We start from the raw sequence: 20342 nt of genomic DNA, 5'->3' as shown, positions 1-20342 counted from the left end.
TCCACCATAATCTACTCAGCCTCATCCATAACCACTCTTCAAAAGCTTACCCAAGAATCCTTCTGCTCCATGGAACAATGGATTACCTATATCCAACTCATTCTAAACCCCAACAAGACCAAATTACTCCTTTTTACCACCAATAAATCGAAATCCACACCTCCTACCTTCACTATCACCTTCAAAAATGGGACCACAGCCTCCCCCTCCCCTCACACTAAGCTGCTCGGGGTTGAAATAGATAACAGTCCAAACTTTAATGTCCATATCTCACAAACCATCACAAAGGTACATAAGAAACTAGGAACCTTATACAAACACAAACAGTTCCTAGCAGACCAAGCTAGAATTTCCTTAGCCCAAATCCATCTCTTGTCTACCCTAATGTATACATCACCAATTGTAATTCATATCAGGAAAACAGACCTAAACAAACCAGAGTCATGTTGTAATAAAATTGCAAAATTCGCTAATAACTCCACTTTTAGAAGTCATCACTGTCTTGCCCTGAAGCAACTACAGTGGTTAGAACTCCCTCAGCTAATTAGCTATCACCAATTAGTCCTCATCTTCAACCTAATAAGGAACCCTCAGAAAACCCCAGCCCTAAACCAACTTCTAAATCAATATTCTGCAAATCGTCCTCTACACTCATCCAACAAAACCCTGCTCTGCATAACCAAAGCCAATAACACTGCAGGAAAAAGTCTGTTCTTGCACACCATTGCTAGGGAATAGAATAACCTCCCCCAAAGTATCTCCTCTTCAACATCCATCTCACTTTTCAAGACATCACTAAAGTCACACCTCTTGCAATCATGGCTCTGTCCCTGTATCACATAAAATCTTTTCTGCTCTCTTCCTAACTTTCCACACCTCATCTCCTCACTGCTTACCTCAGCTATTCTGTACTACTCAAATGCTCCCTATCAGGAGCTACTATCCTACAAACTATTTCTGATGCTCTGACATATCTCCCGAATAGCATTATTTTCCAGATTCCATTCCTTCATTTTTATGCTTTGTACTACCAATAGAGAATTCAAAGTTTTGCTATCTATATACCAAGCTTGCTCAAATCAAACTAAGGTATGAAAAATCTCCTTGATTGTATATATGCCACTGTATAGAAATTTTCTGTCATTAGTGGATTATGTGTTATCATATAAAGACATGGAGCTCTGATTGTATATATGCTTCTGTACAGAAATTTGTCATTTGTTGCATTTGTACAGTTATGTTATGGAGCTTTTCTCCCCGGGCCTCCGCTGTAAATGGACCTTGTTCCAGTCAGACCTTCCCAGTAAACAAATGTAAAATAAAATAAAAATAAAAAAAAATAAATAAATATATACACCCAACCAAACCTTATAATTAACATAATCAAAATTGTATTAACTTAAAATATGATGAGCATCTTATGAATGAAACAGAATCAAATTACACAAAAACCTTGAAATTGAGAAATAACCACGATACGGTAGTAATATAAAAAATTACTCAAAAATACTGGGGGATTTTTTCAAGGTAGCTTAATAGTCCAGCAATTTTATTTTAAACCCCTCTTATGTAGTTACAAAAGGGGATGTAACATTAAAATCCACCTCAAAAACAGTGTTGATAAAGAAACACTAGGTCTTAGGTATGATAGAGGAGTCTATATTAGAAGACCGAAGATCCGTTTGAGCAAATCTGAAAAGAGAAACACATATTGTGCGAATGACAGAAATGGCGAACGTCCAAAACCACAAAAGTTGAAATGTCGATTTGTTATAGTTTGCCTATATGCGGTATAGCTCCATAAGGTAAGTGTGCGATAGTTACGGACCTTAGTTTTAGAGTGCGGATTAAGGCAAGTGCATAGATAGGTAATGGATGTAAGGTTTAGTGTAGGGTTAGAAGTAGGGTTTTGTTAAGTGTATGCGTGTGGATTATTAGTTTTGTTTGGGTATATCTCAGTAGGATAAGTGTGCGATAGTTACGGACCTTAGGGTTAGGGTGCGGGTTAAGGTAAGTGCACAGATAGTAATGTATGTAAGGTTTGGTGTAGGGTTAAAAGTAGAGTTTGGTTAGTGTATGTATGTGGTTTATTTATTATGTTTGGGTACGTAGTATGTAGCGCACTGTGGGGCTGGCCGACTATGACGATTCGAGATTTTAAATTTTGCAGTTTAGAGGTTTTGGAGTATTTGCAGTTCAGGCTATATGTGTCGCTGTTGTAGTATTCACTCAAAAGGGTTTTCGTGTTTATAATATAGACTCATGCTAAAGTAGGTACTTACAAATGTGGTATGTGCCATCAGTGTAACACCGCATACTGTTAATAAATCCTTTGTCTTTCAAAGTTTACCTTGCCTATTGTATGGTGTACTTCTTATTCTATGTTGAAAAGACAGATCAAGCTCTAAAAGCAAGGGTTTATGAGCATTGATACAAAATAACTAAACAAGTGGAAAAAAATGCATTACATTGGCATTTAAAATGTGTAAGAAAGGTGCATTCCTGTTATGGGTATTATAACAAGTATAACCTAACTCTAGGAGTGGACAGTGGGAGACTTTACTCAAATATCTGGAATTAGTATAGCAATTACATCTTAATGCCAGTCTATCCCCAAGACTTAATGGACAGCTTTTGCTATGTCCAGTTTGGAAAATGTGTGCAGGAAAGATATAACAACAACCTTTTTGCACAGCAATGTTTTTACAGTAAAAAACAATACCACGATTCACAAGTTGATGAAAGGAATGTTATCTAATAAATTAATGATGCACTTTATGTATTTTAACAAAAGCTTCTAAAATGCAACACATTTTGTTTTAGAAAACAATATAGAAATACTAATTTTACTTGGAGTGTGTTGTCACTTTAATAGGTTGATGAGTGTGAGAAGAATTTGTTTTATTGAGATTGCCTTAATTTAAGTAAGAAGTGATGTAATCAAATGTACTTGCATTTCCTGTCAGTGAGATTTAAAAATGAACTGTTTAGTTGTACTGAATCATTCTGATGAAGTCTCTAATGAAGACATAAGTACTCAATAAATTCTGTGTTTTTTAAAATTAACACAGTTTTGTTGTTTGGAATTCTTCTGTGAACAATTTCCAAAGTGATTTTTGTGGTTATTAGTTTCTGCCTCACTTCGATGCTTACAGATTTTTTGTGGGTTCATGCTTCATTTTAGTTTTTCTTTCATTTGGTCAGTATAAAAAGACCCTAAAATGGCTAATAATCTTCTCAGGGTTCATATAAGGAAATGCAATCCCTTACTTTGAATTCCTTAATAGGATCCAGGATGGATCTAATGGTAGCATTTTCATATCATCTCACAAGAAATTCTCTGTGGAAATCATATGGGTTCTTAAGGAAATTACTAATTTCTTTAGATCCCTGAGTTGTCTTCATTCCATGTGATTTAATTACATTCCTTTTGGTCACTTGTGAGTTCATATCCCTGGCATGAAGGAGTAAGTTAATCTGATTAGGCTGGTGATACAAGTCATGGTGAAGTTCTTCTGGCTGCAGATGCTTATGCACAGTGAGGTCCAGAAAACCGGCCTTCTGGAAAACATAATGGGTGGTGGATTTCAGCAAAGATGTCAATTGTCCAATGCAAACAAAAAATTCCTTTATAACAGCCTTGAACACTTTCTATACAGCAAAAATATCATCAATAAATCTCAAAAACTTAAATCATAGTTCCTCAGGAGACCATGCATTCACTACCTTTTCATGATTCTCTTTCAGGAAATGAACCATTTGAGACGTAGAACATTGGTTACCACCACTAGCTGTATGCACCTTAACAAACTAAATGAATTATTCTTATGACTGCTGCTATTGCTCTACTTTCCAAAAACAATCTCACCTGTGGACCACTTCCATCTGTGGTTTTGATATTTGATTTTGTTCTAGTTGCTAATACTCATTCAGTACCATCAAAAACAGCCAATTCAGCTTTGTATAAAAGTTGGCTGCACCAAATGAAATGCTCAGGAAACCACCCGACAGTAGTCTAGTTCTGCATAATGTCTTTTCAAGTGTTCTTTGCTTTTTATGATATTTTAATTGTCCCATACTCAACCTAGCCCCCATGGTCATCATACTTACTTATTCATTCCTCTCAGAATGAGAGCCCTATTTCCAGTTTAATATCCCATTCAGGATGAGAACTGAGCACTGGGAGTGCTGCTTTCATTAAGTGTGATTCAGGGATTTTGCAGATCAACCCTAACTCAATCCACATGCTTAATCAGTGTTCCTCAGGGTGGCATGAAATGGGTGTAGCACAGGACTGTCACCCACTTATGCAACTGCAGCAAGCCTGCAGAGGACCACACCTCCTCATTAGTTTTTCTGATGTCTACTTGCAAAATCATGGAGAGTGCACATTCCTGAATATATACCCTACCACTACCACTCCTTCGAAGGAGTGGAGAGCAGGTGCAACTGTTTCATTAGTGTTCAAGTCACAGTTGTCTCCTCCATTGCTAGGCTGATCTTTAGTCATAAATCATGAGGGTTATTATTAAGACTCTGTCCCTCTATGCCATAGAGATAGCACAAGCTCTTAAAATGTTCTGTTAATTAATCTTCCAGGTGAAAAGCACTCATTTGTTCACATCTTGGACATTTTCCTCTCCTCTAAGATAATATACAGTAGGTAGAAACATCCCATGGAGATTTATGTTCCTGTATAATCCAATATTTGCTACATTGGCAATTACTACCCTAGCACTTTGTTTCCACTCATCTCAAAATATCAAAGATGCAGTAGTACACCAAAAGCTAAGTTAACATACATGGAAAAATGAATTGCACACTCGGGTTCAGTATGAATTTAAGCCTGGCATTATCACAGTTAGTGCCATGACCTACTTTATAGAAAAAATCTTATTTACAATGGGTAAATGACTCCTTAATGGGGGAGGCCTCATAGCACTCTGAGCTCTGATGATGCTATGACTTTCATTCTTTCAAACATATTTGACTGTTAGAAGCTTACCTACCCACACTAATTACACATTCTATTCCTTTGCTTATACTGACCATGGGCAGCATTTGTTTTTGTTTTTACAAGAAACATTTTTATTGAATTACCATTTATGACATAATCAATTATACATTTATATAAATGAAAACAAATCATATTGGCATGTTGCAAACTTTATACATCACATGTAATCTTCTATACAGTCATTGTTAATTGAGCATTACATAGCTCATTTAGTTTCTGCCTTTCCTTAAACCTCATTCCTCCTTGAAAACATTATTCTACATGTATTGTTCCCACAATTTCAATTTTTTCTATTTAATTTGCTGTTACCCTTTTCTAAAGAACCTAATCCCAGTTAATTTTATCTCTGTTACTATATTCATTATTTCTAGTACAGCTGGTTTAGATTTTGATTTCACTTTTATAGTATTTTTTTTCTGGCAGCCACCAGAATTAAACTCAGCAAGGCCTTACTAAACAATTCTGATTCTGTATCACAGCTCAAAAAATAAGTTCCTTAGTTATACCAATTTAATCATCCAGTATTTCTGACAGAGTAGTCTGCAGATAATATATACGTCTGCCAGCTCATAACACTCCCAAAAATATGTTCCTAATTACATCTTTCTTCCAAATCACACTTCAACATTTATAATTTACCTAACGAAAAATTCTTTGGAGTCTGCTTGGGTTACAAAAATATCTTTCAAACTCTTCCAAGCAAAAATTCTAACTCTTCTAGACTTTATATATATATATATATATATATATATATATATATATATATATATGTATATATATATATATATATATATATATATATATATATATATATATATATGGGTCTCCTTCTAATGACCGAAACGCCGATTCGCCGACAGTGAAATCACCGACACAAAACGACCGACAACGCAGTTGACCGACACGCTCGAATCCCGACAGACGGAAGACCGACAAGGGAATGTGTAAGCGACCTGGTAAGTATGCGATAGTGAGGGATTTAGGAGTAGGGAGCGGACAGGTAAGTGTGCAATACTCAGGGATGTAGGGTTAGGGTGTGTGATAGGTGAGTGTGCGGTAGTGTCGGAGCTTGGGGTTCGGGTGTGTAAGTGAGTTAGGGTTAGGGTGCAGGTAGGGAGAGTGTGCGGTAGTGTCAGAGCTTGGGGTTCGGGGTGTGTAAGTGAGTTAGGGTTAGGGTGCAGGTAGGGAGAGTGTGCGGTAGTGTCGGACCTTAGGGTTAGGGTTTGAGTTAGGGCTAGTGGATATGTGTTGTAGTGTACTGTGTTGTTTACGTGTAGTGTGTCGGTGTTATGGTGTTCGGTGTTTCGCGTTGTCGGGTTTGTGTGTTGTCGGTTTTCTGGCGTCGGTGATTTCACTGTCGGCGAATCGGCGTTTCGGTCATTAGAAGTAGACCCATATATATATATATATATATGTATAGAGTCTTTCTGCTTTTCCCGGTTAGGAGTCGCCACAGCGGAACTCCCATCCGCTAATGATTGGCAGTGGATTATTACAGTGCCGGCCAGCCTGATGCCCGACCTTCAAAGAAGGCATGCCCATTCACGCACGCACCTACCTGCATGTCTATAAAGTCACTCAACCATGGGGAGGACATGCAAACTCCACACAGAATGTGCTCCAGCTGAGAATCAAACAATATATATATATATATATATATATATATATATATATATATATATATATATATATTTATTTATATATTCCCACTGCTTCTTTGTGAATTGCATATCCAGTCTCTCCTCCCAATCCCTTCTAACCTCCTGTGATTGATTCCTATAGTTTCAGACAGTATTTTATATGCCCTGCTAATTATCCCATTTTTAACAGCAGATTCCAAAAACTCTGGCAGTGCTGGTCTTTCATGTAAGATCCCTCACTTCCTTTCTCTTTGTCTATACTTTGATGTCAGTCCTTGATAAGGGTAGGCAATCTCTAGCCTGCAGACCAAATGTATTCTAGGCCTCTTTCCATTGTATTCCTTTCCCTCTCTAATTATTTGTTCCCAATACCATGGGTCTTTGCCAGTTTTCTCCTGCAAATTCGTGACTCGCTTGCCTATTCTCTTTTACCATAATTGCAGTCATCCCTGTTGGCAGAATATCCTTTCTCTGTTCCTGTGTTGGCTTAGATGTTAAACTATTTTCTGCTACTTTATGTATATAATATTCTGTATGGTTATTATTATTCTTATTAAAGGTCTGCATCCAAAATCCCAGTCTCTCTTTACTTCTTGAGTTTCCTTCCATTTCTCGTCATCCCTTCCCACTTTGAATTATATATTTCTGCTTGTGCTATGTATAGGAGTTTTAACTGTGTAGCTCTGAAATACCCCTTCAAATCAGGTAATCCCAAACCACCTTATTGAAAGGATTAGCTTATCCCACTTGATTCTTGCCCTTTTTACCTCCCAGATAAAATCCTTCAGTTCTTTATTAATTGCTATCCACAACTTCTCTGATTGACAGAAATATTACTGAACTATGAATAAAACGAATGGGACCAAAAACATTTTCATTGCTTGTATTTTGCAAAAATGAACAGGATGCCATGGGGATCACACTTATTAGATTCCTCCTCTCTTCAAAAAAAATTGCCTCACAATTAGAAGTTGGTTTGGAAAGTATAGTACAATGGTTGAATTTCACGGGTTTATATATTTGATTGACACACTTTGCAATCTATTAAAATTCAAGAAGATTCATTGGCATAGGTCCATGTTAATATTTTCTAAGTCTCATAGATTTTTCAAATTTGACATAGTTTATTGATCTAATTATATTACCTAGTACTCAATCAGCAGTCTATTGGATTAGTACATTTCTCACTTCTATGCCTGAGAAGAGCATTCAAAAAGAAGTGCCTCTGTATGGAACCATATGCAATACCACTAGTAACCCTAACCAGAAAAGTCAGGTTTCCCAACTTGATTTTTGCTCTGTTGCTTGACCAGTATTTTCTCTCTTGAGTTATGCATTGATTAATATTTCTTGCTTTTAATTTGTCATTGTCTTATATGGAATAGTGTCAAATGTTTTAGCAATCAAATTTCTTAGTAAGGTCAAAATAAAGTGCATGCTCATTCTGATCACTATCAAGTTCTTCTGATATTTTCTAACTAAACCAAGAAGTACCCACCACTAAAATCTTGCTGTTTGACTCCTGCATCTAAATGTTTTCTTCTGATGGGTATGTGAATATCCTTCTTCTATCCTGCAACAAACATGAGGCTTTTCAAAGATATGAATCCTTAATCCTCTTACAGAACCATGTTATTGATGCTCTTATCAACTTACCTATAAAGAATGCCTATGCCTAGCACAAATTTTGCTATTGGCAAACTTCTTATCTGTACAGGTTTTCACATAATGTCCAGATTTTATATCATGTTTTTAGTCTGTTCTTTATAACATTTGTAGTTTCCTGGCAAACCACTGAGGATTGAAGTCACTAAATAATGACAAATAGTTGAGTTTCACTCTTCATATCCTTTAGAAAATGCATTCTAACACTAATCGTGTCATTCTAAAAACCTTCTAAGTTTATAAGAGCAATATTTAAAATCTGTTCTTATTTTTGGGGCCTTTGTTCTACCATTATTGTTGGCTTTGTCCAGATTTCTTGCACTAAGAGGTTGACAAGAATGGCTATGGGTTAAAGTGCTTCACAATGGGAAAACTAGAAGAGCAGTGAAGATGAAGCTCTTTTTTGCTTAGTCTGAGATATTGATTTCACTGTAAATTGCCTTCATCTGTGAATTAACAATGTTTACTGCTGCCATTCATGTATACCAGTTGACAACATTCAAGAGACCTATAGGCCATTGTCTTCATTTATCTGTGGCTCTTTTTCTTCTTCTTCTTGTGGAATTAGGAGTTTGAGACTGAGCTGGGATCTCTTCTCTCTCTGTAATGTTGGGTTTTGTTGAACAGTCATCTTAAATGTTTATCTGACAGCTACAAAGAACTGCTGTCCATTCATGCACACACCTACCTGCATGTCTTTAAACATCACTCGACCATGGGGAGGACATGCAGACTCCACACAGAAGGCGTTCCAGCCAAGAATCAAATGGGAGAACCTCTTGCTGTGAAGCTAACCACTGCACCACTGCAGGATTCATCTGGGTAGTTAGTTAATCACTATAAATGTGGCATACAGAGGATAATAACTGGGCTGGAAGGCACATGAGAGAAGGGAAAAAGCAAGACTGAACTAAGTCATCTGCACAACAATGAAGAACAGCAGGGCAGTAACAGAAATACTGACTAGCAAAAACAATATATTTAAGAATATTAATTCTGGAACAGAAAAATTATAAAAAAAAGTGGGGGCAGAACTGTCAATACAAGCTAAAAGGAGTGGATTCAGAGATATTGATTTGAAGCTCCCCAATAAATAATATTCCATTTTCATGACATAAAATATGAGAATTATACAAACAGAACAGTCAATAAATATGAGAGGAAACACATATTTTAGTGAGTGAGTGCTCTATTTTATAATGCCAAATTCAGTAAAATCCCATATTTTTCAAATATTCATACAATGCAAGCTCAGGATTTACTGATAATCTTTCCTAGAAAAATGGAAAATTTATGTCCCTTTTGATCATGAGGCGATGTGAGAAAAGTGTAGAACACTGTTATACAAAAATAAAGCAGGTTGTAGAAAGAAATGTTTTCATGGAAGAGTACTGAGGAGAAGCTTTAGCACTTGGATATCTTTTCTCAAAAAGATTGAAAAGACCCAAATAATGTTTATCAGGTTGGAGATTAGGTAGGCAATCTGAACCATAATGAATGTAAAGGCAACATGAAAACATGGATCTGCACAAAAGTTTATAAAGATAAAGCGTGAGAAGGATGTTGGTGAGCACGATAATGCAATGCAGAAAATTGCTAGACTTCCTGTAAAGGGACAGAATGGTAATCTTTCCTTCTATGAATGCAGGATGTTGTTCTCTAATGTGGTGTCCGCTGAGGTTAATAAATAAATGAAATGTTTTAAAACAGTTACAGTATGTAACTCTGTCTTTTCTGCCTCTGTAGGGCTTAATCTGAACCTTGTTGAAGACCAAGCCCTGCTATGTTTATCATGTTTGGAAGGAAGAAAGAAATATTTAGTGAGTTCAGGTTTGCTACTGCTATAGTGCAACTATAACTTTATCTGTTGCAGTTGTTTGAAATTGTTCTGCATGCTATTTCTAAAAATGCGTTAAAATAGAATGCAATATTTCTGCTTAAGTTATCATACCTTCTAGAACAAGATTAAGAATAAAAAGCAACAGTGTAATAAAATGAAAGATATTAAACTAACAGTTGTCCATATCAGCAAGCACATTCATTTTATTAAAATGCATTTATCCAGAAAGCAAAACATTTATGTAAAGCAACAGTTAAATAAAAGCTGCATTTCCAGAACGGGTGATAATTTCCAGATAAAGTGGACTGCCTCACAGAATAGCAAAATGCCATATCTGCAAATTCTGTGTTCATTTCAGACAAGCTGCCTTTTCATTAAGAAAATGCTTTCTGTTGACTCTGTGCCATGCTAAAGCTGAAATTTCAGTGGATTAATTTAATTTATATTGTGTTGCTTTTGCCAAGGCAGATTTGCTCATCTGCTCACTGCTGACTTGAAGGTAACTATTAAAGCCTTGACCTAACTCATGTTCAGTTGGCTTATCTGTACCGGCCTGCTTTGATCATATGCATTTCATCAAAAATGAATAAAAACAAATAAATACTGTAAGCCTGTTTCCTACCTTTCCTGTAACTAGTGTAGTCCAGATACAGATTTGCTGTATTCAGGACTGTATGCAAGCTTCTGAGCCCCCCCCAAGCCTTTCTGTGTTGGAGGGAAGCCTTCTAGCATATCAGTGGGAGTGGTAAGCACTAGGTAACCTTTCTACCACGTAAGGAGTGGTTCTGGCCCAGAAATTGTAGTTATTGGCCATTTGGGCAATCTTTTCCATCTCTCTCAACTTTCTGATTTGAAAGCCTGCATTTGCACTTGTTTCTGTCCTGAAACTCATCTAGTACTGATACAGATTCTTAGTTTTAGCGCTTAAATTTGCTTATTCGTGCTCAGCACTTGTTCAGAACTTGTAAGCACTAAATAAGCTACTAATTACTATAGCACTCAACCTTCCTCATTATCTAGAGGAAAACAGTTTTTGTACTTACTTTTCTCACTTGCTTAGAGAAAAACAGCTCTTGTACTCACTTTCCTCACTTATCTAGAGGAACATAGTTTTTTATTCAGGCATGTCCAAGGGTCAGCTCCCACTGTTCTCTCCTGTCTATCTGATGAATCTGAGCATCTTGAGGCAATGTAGAAATTGCCTCATGTACACAGACAACCCTCTCCTCCTACCACCCAACACTACAACCTGTGAGAGATGCACTTATCTAGCCAAACTGGAGATAAAGCTCTATCCAACCAAGACTGAACTGGAGAGTAAAGAGGAGAAGGTAAACATTTGCACCACACCACACTCATCACATAGTCTCACTAAATCTACACTACCAAAATCCACACATAGTAGCACAAAAACATTCACGGAGCTTCTCAATAATAATCTGTCTAAGCAACAGAGACCTCCAAAGCAGAAATGCAAGCAACCTCCATACCCCAACACAACCCAGATGACATATAGCCCACAGACTCAGTGTGCCACTCAACCACAGCCAATAAGGCAAAACAATGTACCCAAAACACTAGTCATAGGTGAATCTATAGTCAGGCACACTGATGTCTCACTCACCAGGCTAAACAAGGAGAGGGCTACTGCCAGCTGCTTATCGGGTGCCAGGATCCACCACATAACCCAAGCACTCAAGCCACTCCACAACAAGTACAAATATGACTCTGTCATTGTTCATGTTGATGTACCTCCCTGGACTACATGAAAAGAGACATGGAAGAGCTCTCCAATCTTGTAGCCCAGGCAGGTATGATCCTAGCCCTGAGTAGTATTCTGCCATCGCTCAGAATGATACTGCAGTACAAGGACAAAATTATTGACTTCAACAATTGGCTAAGCTTCTGGTGTCATTCTACGGTGGTCCAGTATCTGTCTGCTTGGGATGACATGGTCGACAGACCATGATGCTTTGCCAGAGATGTCCTGCACCTGTCGCCCCTGGGATTTTGGATACAGGCTAAGGCTCTTGCTGCCCCTATAGTGCCTTTTTGAGGCAAGGGTCAAATGACAAATTCACCACCATAACAGGAACAGGCAAGCAAAAACTGAGGGTAATCTTACTCAATGCTAGAAGTCTAAGTCTCAAAATGCACTCACTCGAGGCACTCCTTAAAATGGAGAACATCGATATCTGTGCAGTGACTGAGACCTGGTTCAAGGATCCAGCGAGCACCCCATGCCCTACCAGGCTATAACTCATACCATACTTTTCGGCCATGTAACCTGAACCAAAACACCAAAGGCAGAGGTGTGTCTATATTCATTAAGGATATCCACACCTCCAGGCTAGTTGCTCAGCATAATGCATCCGAGGTTATCCAAGTGCAACTAACTCTGGGCAAAACTGCAATCCAAATTGTAGCTTTCTACAGATCCCCTACCATGCCCCAGGATTCCCACTCCTCTTTTCTTGATGTACTGGAAAATATTAGGGTTCAACCAAACACCCTAATAATGGGCAACTTCAACTGCCCCACCATTAACTGGGAAAACTACTTGTGTACTAACTCATTAGCTCAGTGCTTTCTGGAATTCATAAACTCCAATGCCCTAGATCAACTTATCCATATCCTAGACCGACTCATTACCAACATGAGTGACCGGTGTTCCACACCTGAAGTCAACTCCTCGCTGGTCCTCGTTGGTCCGATCCGACCATAAGCTAATCACCCTTGATATCCACATCCCGCACCCACCCCCATTAAGGAAACCACAGTAAAGAATTTCTCCAACGTCAACTTCATGCTTCTTAAGACAGAAGTGGTGAACTTCATGAAACCCATGCAGATGGACAATACAGTTACAACTGCTGAATCCTACACAAATGCACTCTATAAGCACTTACATGAGTGCATGGATCGTGCTATCCCAAACAGAACCAAGATGCTGTCCTCTAAAAAAAAAAAGCCAATCTGGTGGTTCCCTGCCATAAACAAACTGTATAACAGAAGGAAGAAACTATTGCAAAAGAGAGTAAAATCCCATGTGTGGAGGAGCTCCCTGGTCAGCCTCAGTAAGAAGCTGATATCCCTTATAAGATCCTCCAAAGCTAGCTACGAAAACAAAATTGCTGCTAATTCTAAGGACAACCACAAAGCATTCTATAGTTATGTCAAGAATGTCGATGGCAACACCCAGATCTACTCTGAGTTACAGCATAATGGCACGAAAATTACAGAACCAACTGATATTGCCAACATCCTGGCAGATAGGTTCAGTGCTAACTTTATACCCCCCTCACCCCCTAAAGGGCCCATATCTATACAGGAAGAATGCAGAGTCCCTGTAATCACAACTACACAGGTAAAAGCTGCACTCTCTAAAGCCAAAAACACAGCATGCATGGGACTGGACAACATCCCAGGCTGAGTTTTACATGAACTTCAGAACGAACTGGCTCCCCACCTAAGCACCATGTTCAATAATAGCCTCACATCAGGCTTTGTGCCCACTGGATGGTGCACAGCAACAGTTATCCCACTCCACAAAGGGGGTGCCATCACTGATCCTGGGAACTATCGCCCTATTAACCTGACGAGCCTGGTCTGCAAGGCCATGGAATGTATCATCATGGAACTCATAAACAAAGACATTGGTAACCTCCAAACTCTGGATCCCACCCAGTTCGGGTTTGTGAAAGGCAGGTCATGTCTCCTGAACCTGATCCACTTCTTTGAGACAATCACCAAAGCCGTAGATGAGGGTAAGGTGGTTCACACAGCCTATCTTGAACTTGCCAAGGCTTTCGACACCATCCCCCATTCTGGAATTATAGCTAAACTCACTAAACTAGGTATAAATCCCTACATCCCAAGATCGGTTGCCAACTGGCTCACTGACAGAACCCACACTGTAAAAATTGCAGACTCCAAATCTGACCTCAAACCAGTGACAAGTGGAGTACCACAGGGTTCAGTCCTGGGACCTCTCCTGTTTGATATCTACTTCTCTGAAGTGCAGGCTAACACAGAAGGCCTCTGGCTAATGAAGTTCGCAGATGACTGCAAACTAGGAGCCATGGTCAAGTCCCCAAATGATGTGGACATCCTACAGAAGGGCCTCGCTGAGACAGATGCCTGGTGTCAGAGCCATGGCCTGAAGCTCAATGCCAAAAAGTGCAGTGTCATCCCCTTTGGTAAAAACTCTGTACCCATGAACGACCACATAGGCAGCAATCTACTTAACACCGAATGTGTGATAAGAGACCTTGGGATGCAGGTGGACAGTAGTCTCTCCTTTGATAGTCACATCGCCACAGTAGTCAGTAAGTCCTTCTACATGGCACACCTCATCATAAAAGGCTTCTCATCCAGGATAAAAGAGGTCATTGTTCCCCCTCTACTTGACACTTATTAGAGCCATTATAGAGTACAATGCCCCTTTTGGAATGTACCTCACAAGACATCTGCAGCAGCTGGAAAGGCCACAGAAGTACCTCACAAAGAGGATTACTAGCCTCAAACAAATGCCCTACACTGACCGTCTCAAAAAACTCCAGCTTTACTTCGTAGCATATTGCCTACTCCGATGTGATCTCTGCCTAACATATAAAGCTATGTCAAACCCAGAGCTGTTGGACATGCTACACATAAAGAAATCCCAATCCCTCCGAGCTACACGCTCTAGGGCCCTAAACCTTGTCATCACAATAAACAGGACATGCTGGAGGGATAGATTCCTGTCCCAGAAACTTCTCATATTCTGGAACAGGCTACCCATCTATGTTAAGCAAAGTTCTTCATTAGCACTCTTCAAGAAAAATCTTGTTGAGTGGATGGGAAATAGGAAATACACTCCGGGGATCACTTCTGTGTCTCTGCTCAGCAGTGGCACAGGAAAATAACTTTCTTGGGTGGTGTAAGCCAGGGAACCTTGTTGGCTAGGCTTACGTAGGCCCTTGGGCCAATAGCCTAGTACCTACCTATGAACCTATGGATGGCAAGGAATTCAGAATAAGCAGCCAAGTATTCAAAATGGTAAGGAATAATGCAATCTAGGCAACAATGTTTGGTGTATGATCTGTCTTACAAGGTTACATTGTATATTACATGATTATACCTCTTAAACTCTTTGTACAAAAAATCTAGACAAAGACAAAATAATGGGGGGGGGGGGGATAAAGGCCCAAAAATAGGAACAAATTTTCAGTATTTCCCTTATATACTTATAAAGTTGCTAGAATAAAAAAATTTTGCATTTGCATGCATTTTTACATTAACATAACGTTCTAGATTTTTTTTGCACTTGTAAATTATGTCATTCCTTTTATAATAATAAGCATACACTGACCTGTGTTTCCTCACATGTGAGTTTCTATTCCTTTACTGTAGGGATATATGTATATTAAAGGCTACTGTATGAATGTTTTGGAGGTCCTTTGGAGTACAACATGGAATCATTGATGCAGGTGCAATACAGTTAGAAGGATAGCAGACAGATCTCTATCTCTGTCTCTGTCTCTCTCTCTATCTCAGCTCTCTATTATATTTCTGAGACTTGAAATTATGAGCCCAGAATTATAAAAAGGAAATGGCAGAAGAAATGTGAATTTCAGCAATTGTGTTTTTTAAAGTTGTTTTTTGTAGGGGATAGATCTCTCGTGCTCTGCTTAATGTGGGAAACTTCATTCCCACCTCTGTAACTTATATATATATATATATATATATATATATTTCTATAAATATATTAACTCTAAGATCATCATACCTTGGAGAAAAGGGAACACTCTGAGTCACAATAATCTTGGACTTCAGAAATGAAAGCCCGCATTTTTGCATACTCTGCCTTGGTGTTTGGGACTCACACTAATGAGTGTCAGAACAGCAAAATGTTAAATATATATGTGTATTTATATCTATCTGTCTATCTATATATTTATTTATTTTATTTTATTTTACATTTGTTAACCAGGAGAGTCTGACTGGATACATGTCCATTTTCAGCAGAGGCCCAGGGAGAAAAGTTCCACATGTACATGTTGTTGTATCTTTCAGCTTTTCCCGGTTAGGGGTCGCCACAGCAGAACTCCGGTCTGCTAATGATTGGCAGTAGATTTTTACGTACCGAGTTGCCAGCCCTGATGCACAACCTTCAATGAAGGTATGCCCATTCACGCATGTCTCCGCTGAGAAAACGCTTTAGCTGAGAATCGAACAAGACAACGTTTTACTGTGAGGCGACAACGCTACCGCAGCACCACCACCATGTAAATACACAGGCATGCTTATATTGAAGTATAACAACATTGCTATTTATTTAATGAAATATTCACAAGTCAAACAGGAAAAGGTTGGAAGTTGATAGTTGAGAAGGCAAATAGTTAGAGATTACATTTTAAAAGGGGAACAAATAGTCTTAAAGTGGCTGGCACACATGATATCATCCTTATTTCAAATCTTACCAGTAAACAAGAAGCTTATTAAATATGGATAGTTAAAGGTTCAGAGTTTTATTCTTCTAGGATGGTTCTCCTATATGATTTGCGCTTTGAATGGGGTTAGTCAGGATTTCAACACATACAAAGCCAATGTGTTTTTAGGTGTTTCTTTAGGGATATTTTGAATTGGGATAAGGAGGATAAAGTAGTAAGTTCAGCAGGAAGTAAGTTCTAGTTTTTACCAGCAGAGTTGGGAATTCACCAGCTGAATTGTTGGCTTAAGCAGTTTGCACTAGCATTCTGTTGGAGGAGTGGAGGGATTTTAGGTTACTGTATGGGGTGATAATATTTTTTTAGAATGGGTGTACTGCTGGGTTGGTAGAGGATTTTGTGAATGACTATGAGTTGGTTATATTGAAGGTGGTAGGGTAGTTCTAGCCAGTCTAGTGATTGAAGATTTAGACAGTGATGGGTTCTATAGGCTGAACCTGTGGCAAATCTAGCTATATTATTGTAGCAGCTAGTGAATTTGTTAAGGTTTGACTTGCTTAGGTTTATGAAGATGGGTGAGGCGTAGAGAAGGGTTGATAGGAGGTGTGTTTGGGCAATGGCAGTTCTGGCAGATGGGGTTAGGAATTGTTTGTTTAATCCTGTATAAAGAGCCTAGTTTTTTCTTAACTGTTTTGTTAATTTTATCTATATGAGCATCAAACTTCAGATTGTTGTCGATGATTACCCCTAGTAGTTTAATACTAGGTTCTGGGGAAATTATGGTGCCATTGTTAGATGTAATGGTGAGAGGTGGTGATGGGACCTTACGGGTAGGGGAGAAAAGTAATAGTTTGGTTTTATTTGGGTTCAATAGGAGACAGCAACTAGTGAGCCAGTTCTCTACTTTGCTGAAAGTGATTTGGGATAGGGATTGTAATTCTGTGGGTGAGGTGGCAGAGCAGATTAGGGTGGAGTCATCTGCATACTGAATACATGTTGCATCTGGGATAACTTTGTGTAGGTCATTAATGAATATGGAGAATAGAAGGGGGTCTAATATGGATCCTTGAGAGACTCCAAGGGTGACTGGTAGAAGGGGAGCTAGGGTGTCTTTCCATAGTACAGCTTGTTGTCTGCCATTCAGGTAAGAATGGAACAAGTTGATTGCTAGTTTATCTATGGAGAGTGATTTTAGTGTGTCAAGGAGTAGGTGGTGATTCACCATATCAAATGCCTTGGATAGGTCTAGAAACAGAGCTGAGGAGAGCTTGTTGTCCTTACGGTTTTGATTTACAGTGTGAGAGAAGGGCTGAGGTTGTACTATGGGCAGGTCTAAATCCGTGCTGGGAGGGGGCTAGGAGTGTGCTCTGAATTAGGTAGGCTAGAAGTTGCTTATGAATGCATTTTTCCATTATTTTGGCCAAGGGAGATAGGATGGCTATAGGTCTATAATTTGAGAGTTCAGTAAAGAGATTTTCCAGATGGAGGGTAGGATTCGAGGATTGATCGACTGATTAAAATAGAGATTGGATATGCTATTTCATTAGTGGCTTTTTGGAGAAACTCTGCGGGTAGTAGGTCTGTTGAAAGGGTGGTGGGTTTCAGTTTCTTAAGTAAGGACTTAATAAAAGCTGTAGGTATTAGATGAAACCTGAAGGGAAGTCTAATTTCTTGTGGGGGTATGGTAGTACTAGAGGTATTGGGAGATAAATTGTTGGCTAGGGACTGCACCATTGCTGTAAAGAAAGTGTTAAAGGTCTTTGCAACACATTTAGGAGGCAGATGTAGGGTAGTTAAGGGGGTGGGATTAGATTATTTTCCTGGGTGGAGCAGTTTATTTAAGCCTGACCAGAATTTTTGTGGTTGATTTTGGTGCTTTTGCTGCAGATTACAATAGTAATTATTTTGTCTAGTATAATGGACGTCTTTGCATCATTTCTCAACTGTTTATAACTGATGTGGTCTTGTGGGTATTTGGTGGATCTCCAGGAGGTCCATGCTTTGTTTCTGGCAATAAGTTTTTATCTTGTACCATTGGTTAGCCATGTTGCTATTTTGTTATTGGTTCTGATAGTACGTTTGGGAGCATGTCTATCTAAGAAATTTAGAATTAAAGTATGAGACTGCTTCATCAAGTGGAAGTAGTTTTAGGTTGGACCAGTCACATGAGTTAAGTTCATTCTGGAAATTAGTCAGATTAAAGTTCTTAGTATTCCTAATGGTTTTAAAGGCAGTTTGTTGAAGGATGTCATTCTATTTTCTGATTATATAGGTTAGGAAGTGGTCACTAATGTCCTCAGGCAGGGTGCCTGATTTATATAACTGGGGTTGATTATTTATTAATATCCAATCTAGAACACTTTCCTTATTGTTAGGCTTATTGATTCTGGTAGGGGAAGATGTGATCTGGGAGAAGCCATGTAAATTTATATGGCTGGATGGGAAGTTTGATGAGCAGGTATTCTAGTCGATATTAATATAATATAATAAATTAATATAATAAATAATTTATGCACAGAAGCCGTATCTCTCACCTTCTTAGCACAATAAATCTGCGCAAAGCCAAAAAAAATAATAGGGGGGGTCAAAGGCCCAAAAATAAGAACAAATTTTAAACAAATTTTAAAAACTGCTCTTGCAAACTTAGAAAGTTGCTAGAATATAAGGAGTTATGTTAGCATGATTTGCCATAAAACTACAAATTGTTTGAGGAACAAACCAAAAATATGAGGAAAAAAATGACATTCTGTGAAAATCTGGACAGTTGAGAGGTATGACACAGATACTCACATACTATATAACTATATCTATATCTATATATATATCTATCTATCTATATATATATATATATATATATATATATATATATATATATATATATGTGTGTGTGTGTGTGTGTGTGTATAGGGTTTCACTTCATATTGCTGAAATGCTGAAATATCAAATTTCAGCATTTTGACAGTATAAAGCCGAAACCATGACAACACCAACACTTCACAATCACAAAACCACATCGAACACACAGCATACAGCACACAACACACAAACCATAACACCCACACCACAAAACAATTAAATACAACAAAACACCACACAGACAAACAAATACACTACACAACTGCACCCCCACCCCCTACTTATATATACTAACTCCGAGATCTCACAAACAGTAAAAAAAAAAAAAATCACACACAGCCAACACACACACTTATACCTCCACCTCCTTACCCTAACCCACTCGTACAAGTTACAAAAACACTTACACACACTCACTCACCTTAAACTGCAGACACCATCCCAGCCAAACACTTCCGTAAGATAACGTAAATGCATAAGCATGAATTCGACATAGTCCTATTTGCGTTTATGCACTTTCGTTATTTTGAAGTTTTGGCTTCATGGACATGTGTGTGTGCGTGTGTGTGTGTGTGTGTGTGTGTGTGTGTGTGTGTGTGTGTGTGTGTATGTTTTTTTCTCTTAGGTTTGTAGGTAAGGAGTAGGCTAGCTGCTCCTGTCGGACATTTTAAGGCTAGGCAATTTACCTTGGTGCTTGAATAAACCTATTCCATTTGGTGGTAAATTTACCTTACCCATCTCATGGTCAGTAATAATTATATATTACCCCTAGTAAGCATTACTGGGGTCATGCCATATATAATTTGAGGGGACCCATGTATGGAATAAAGCATTTAGAAGCTCCCTCTGTCCATTAGCAGTACTCCTTCAATTTTGGTGCTTTTTGATGGAGT

Source organism: Protopterus annectens, chromosome 10.part0, assembly GCF_019279795.1.
Source record: "Protopterus annectens isolate FY-2018-M chromosome 10.part0, PAN1.0, whole genome shotgun sequence".
Classification (NCBI taxonomy): domain Eukaryota; kingdom Metazoa; phylum Chordata; order Ceratodontiformes; family Protopteridae; genus Protopterus; species Protopterus annectens.
This window is presented reverse-complemented; position numbering follows the sequence as displayed.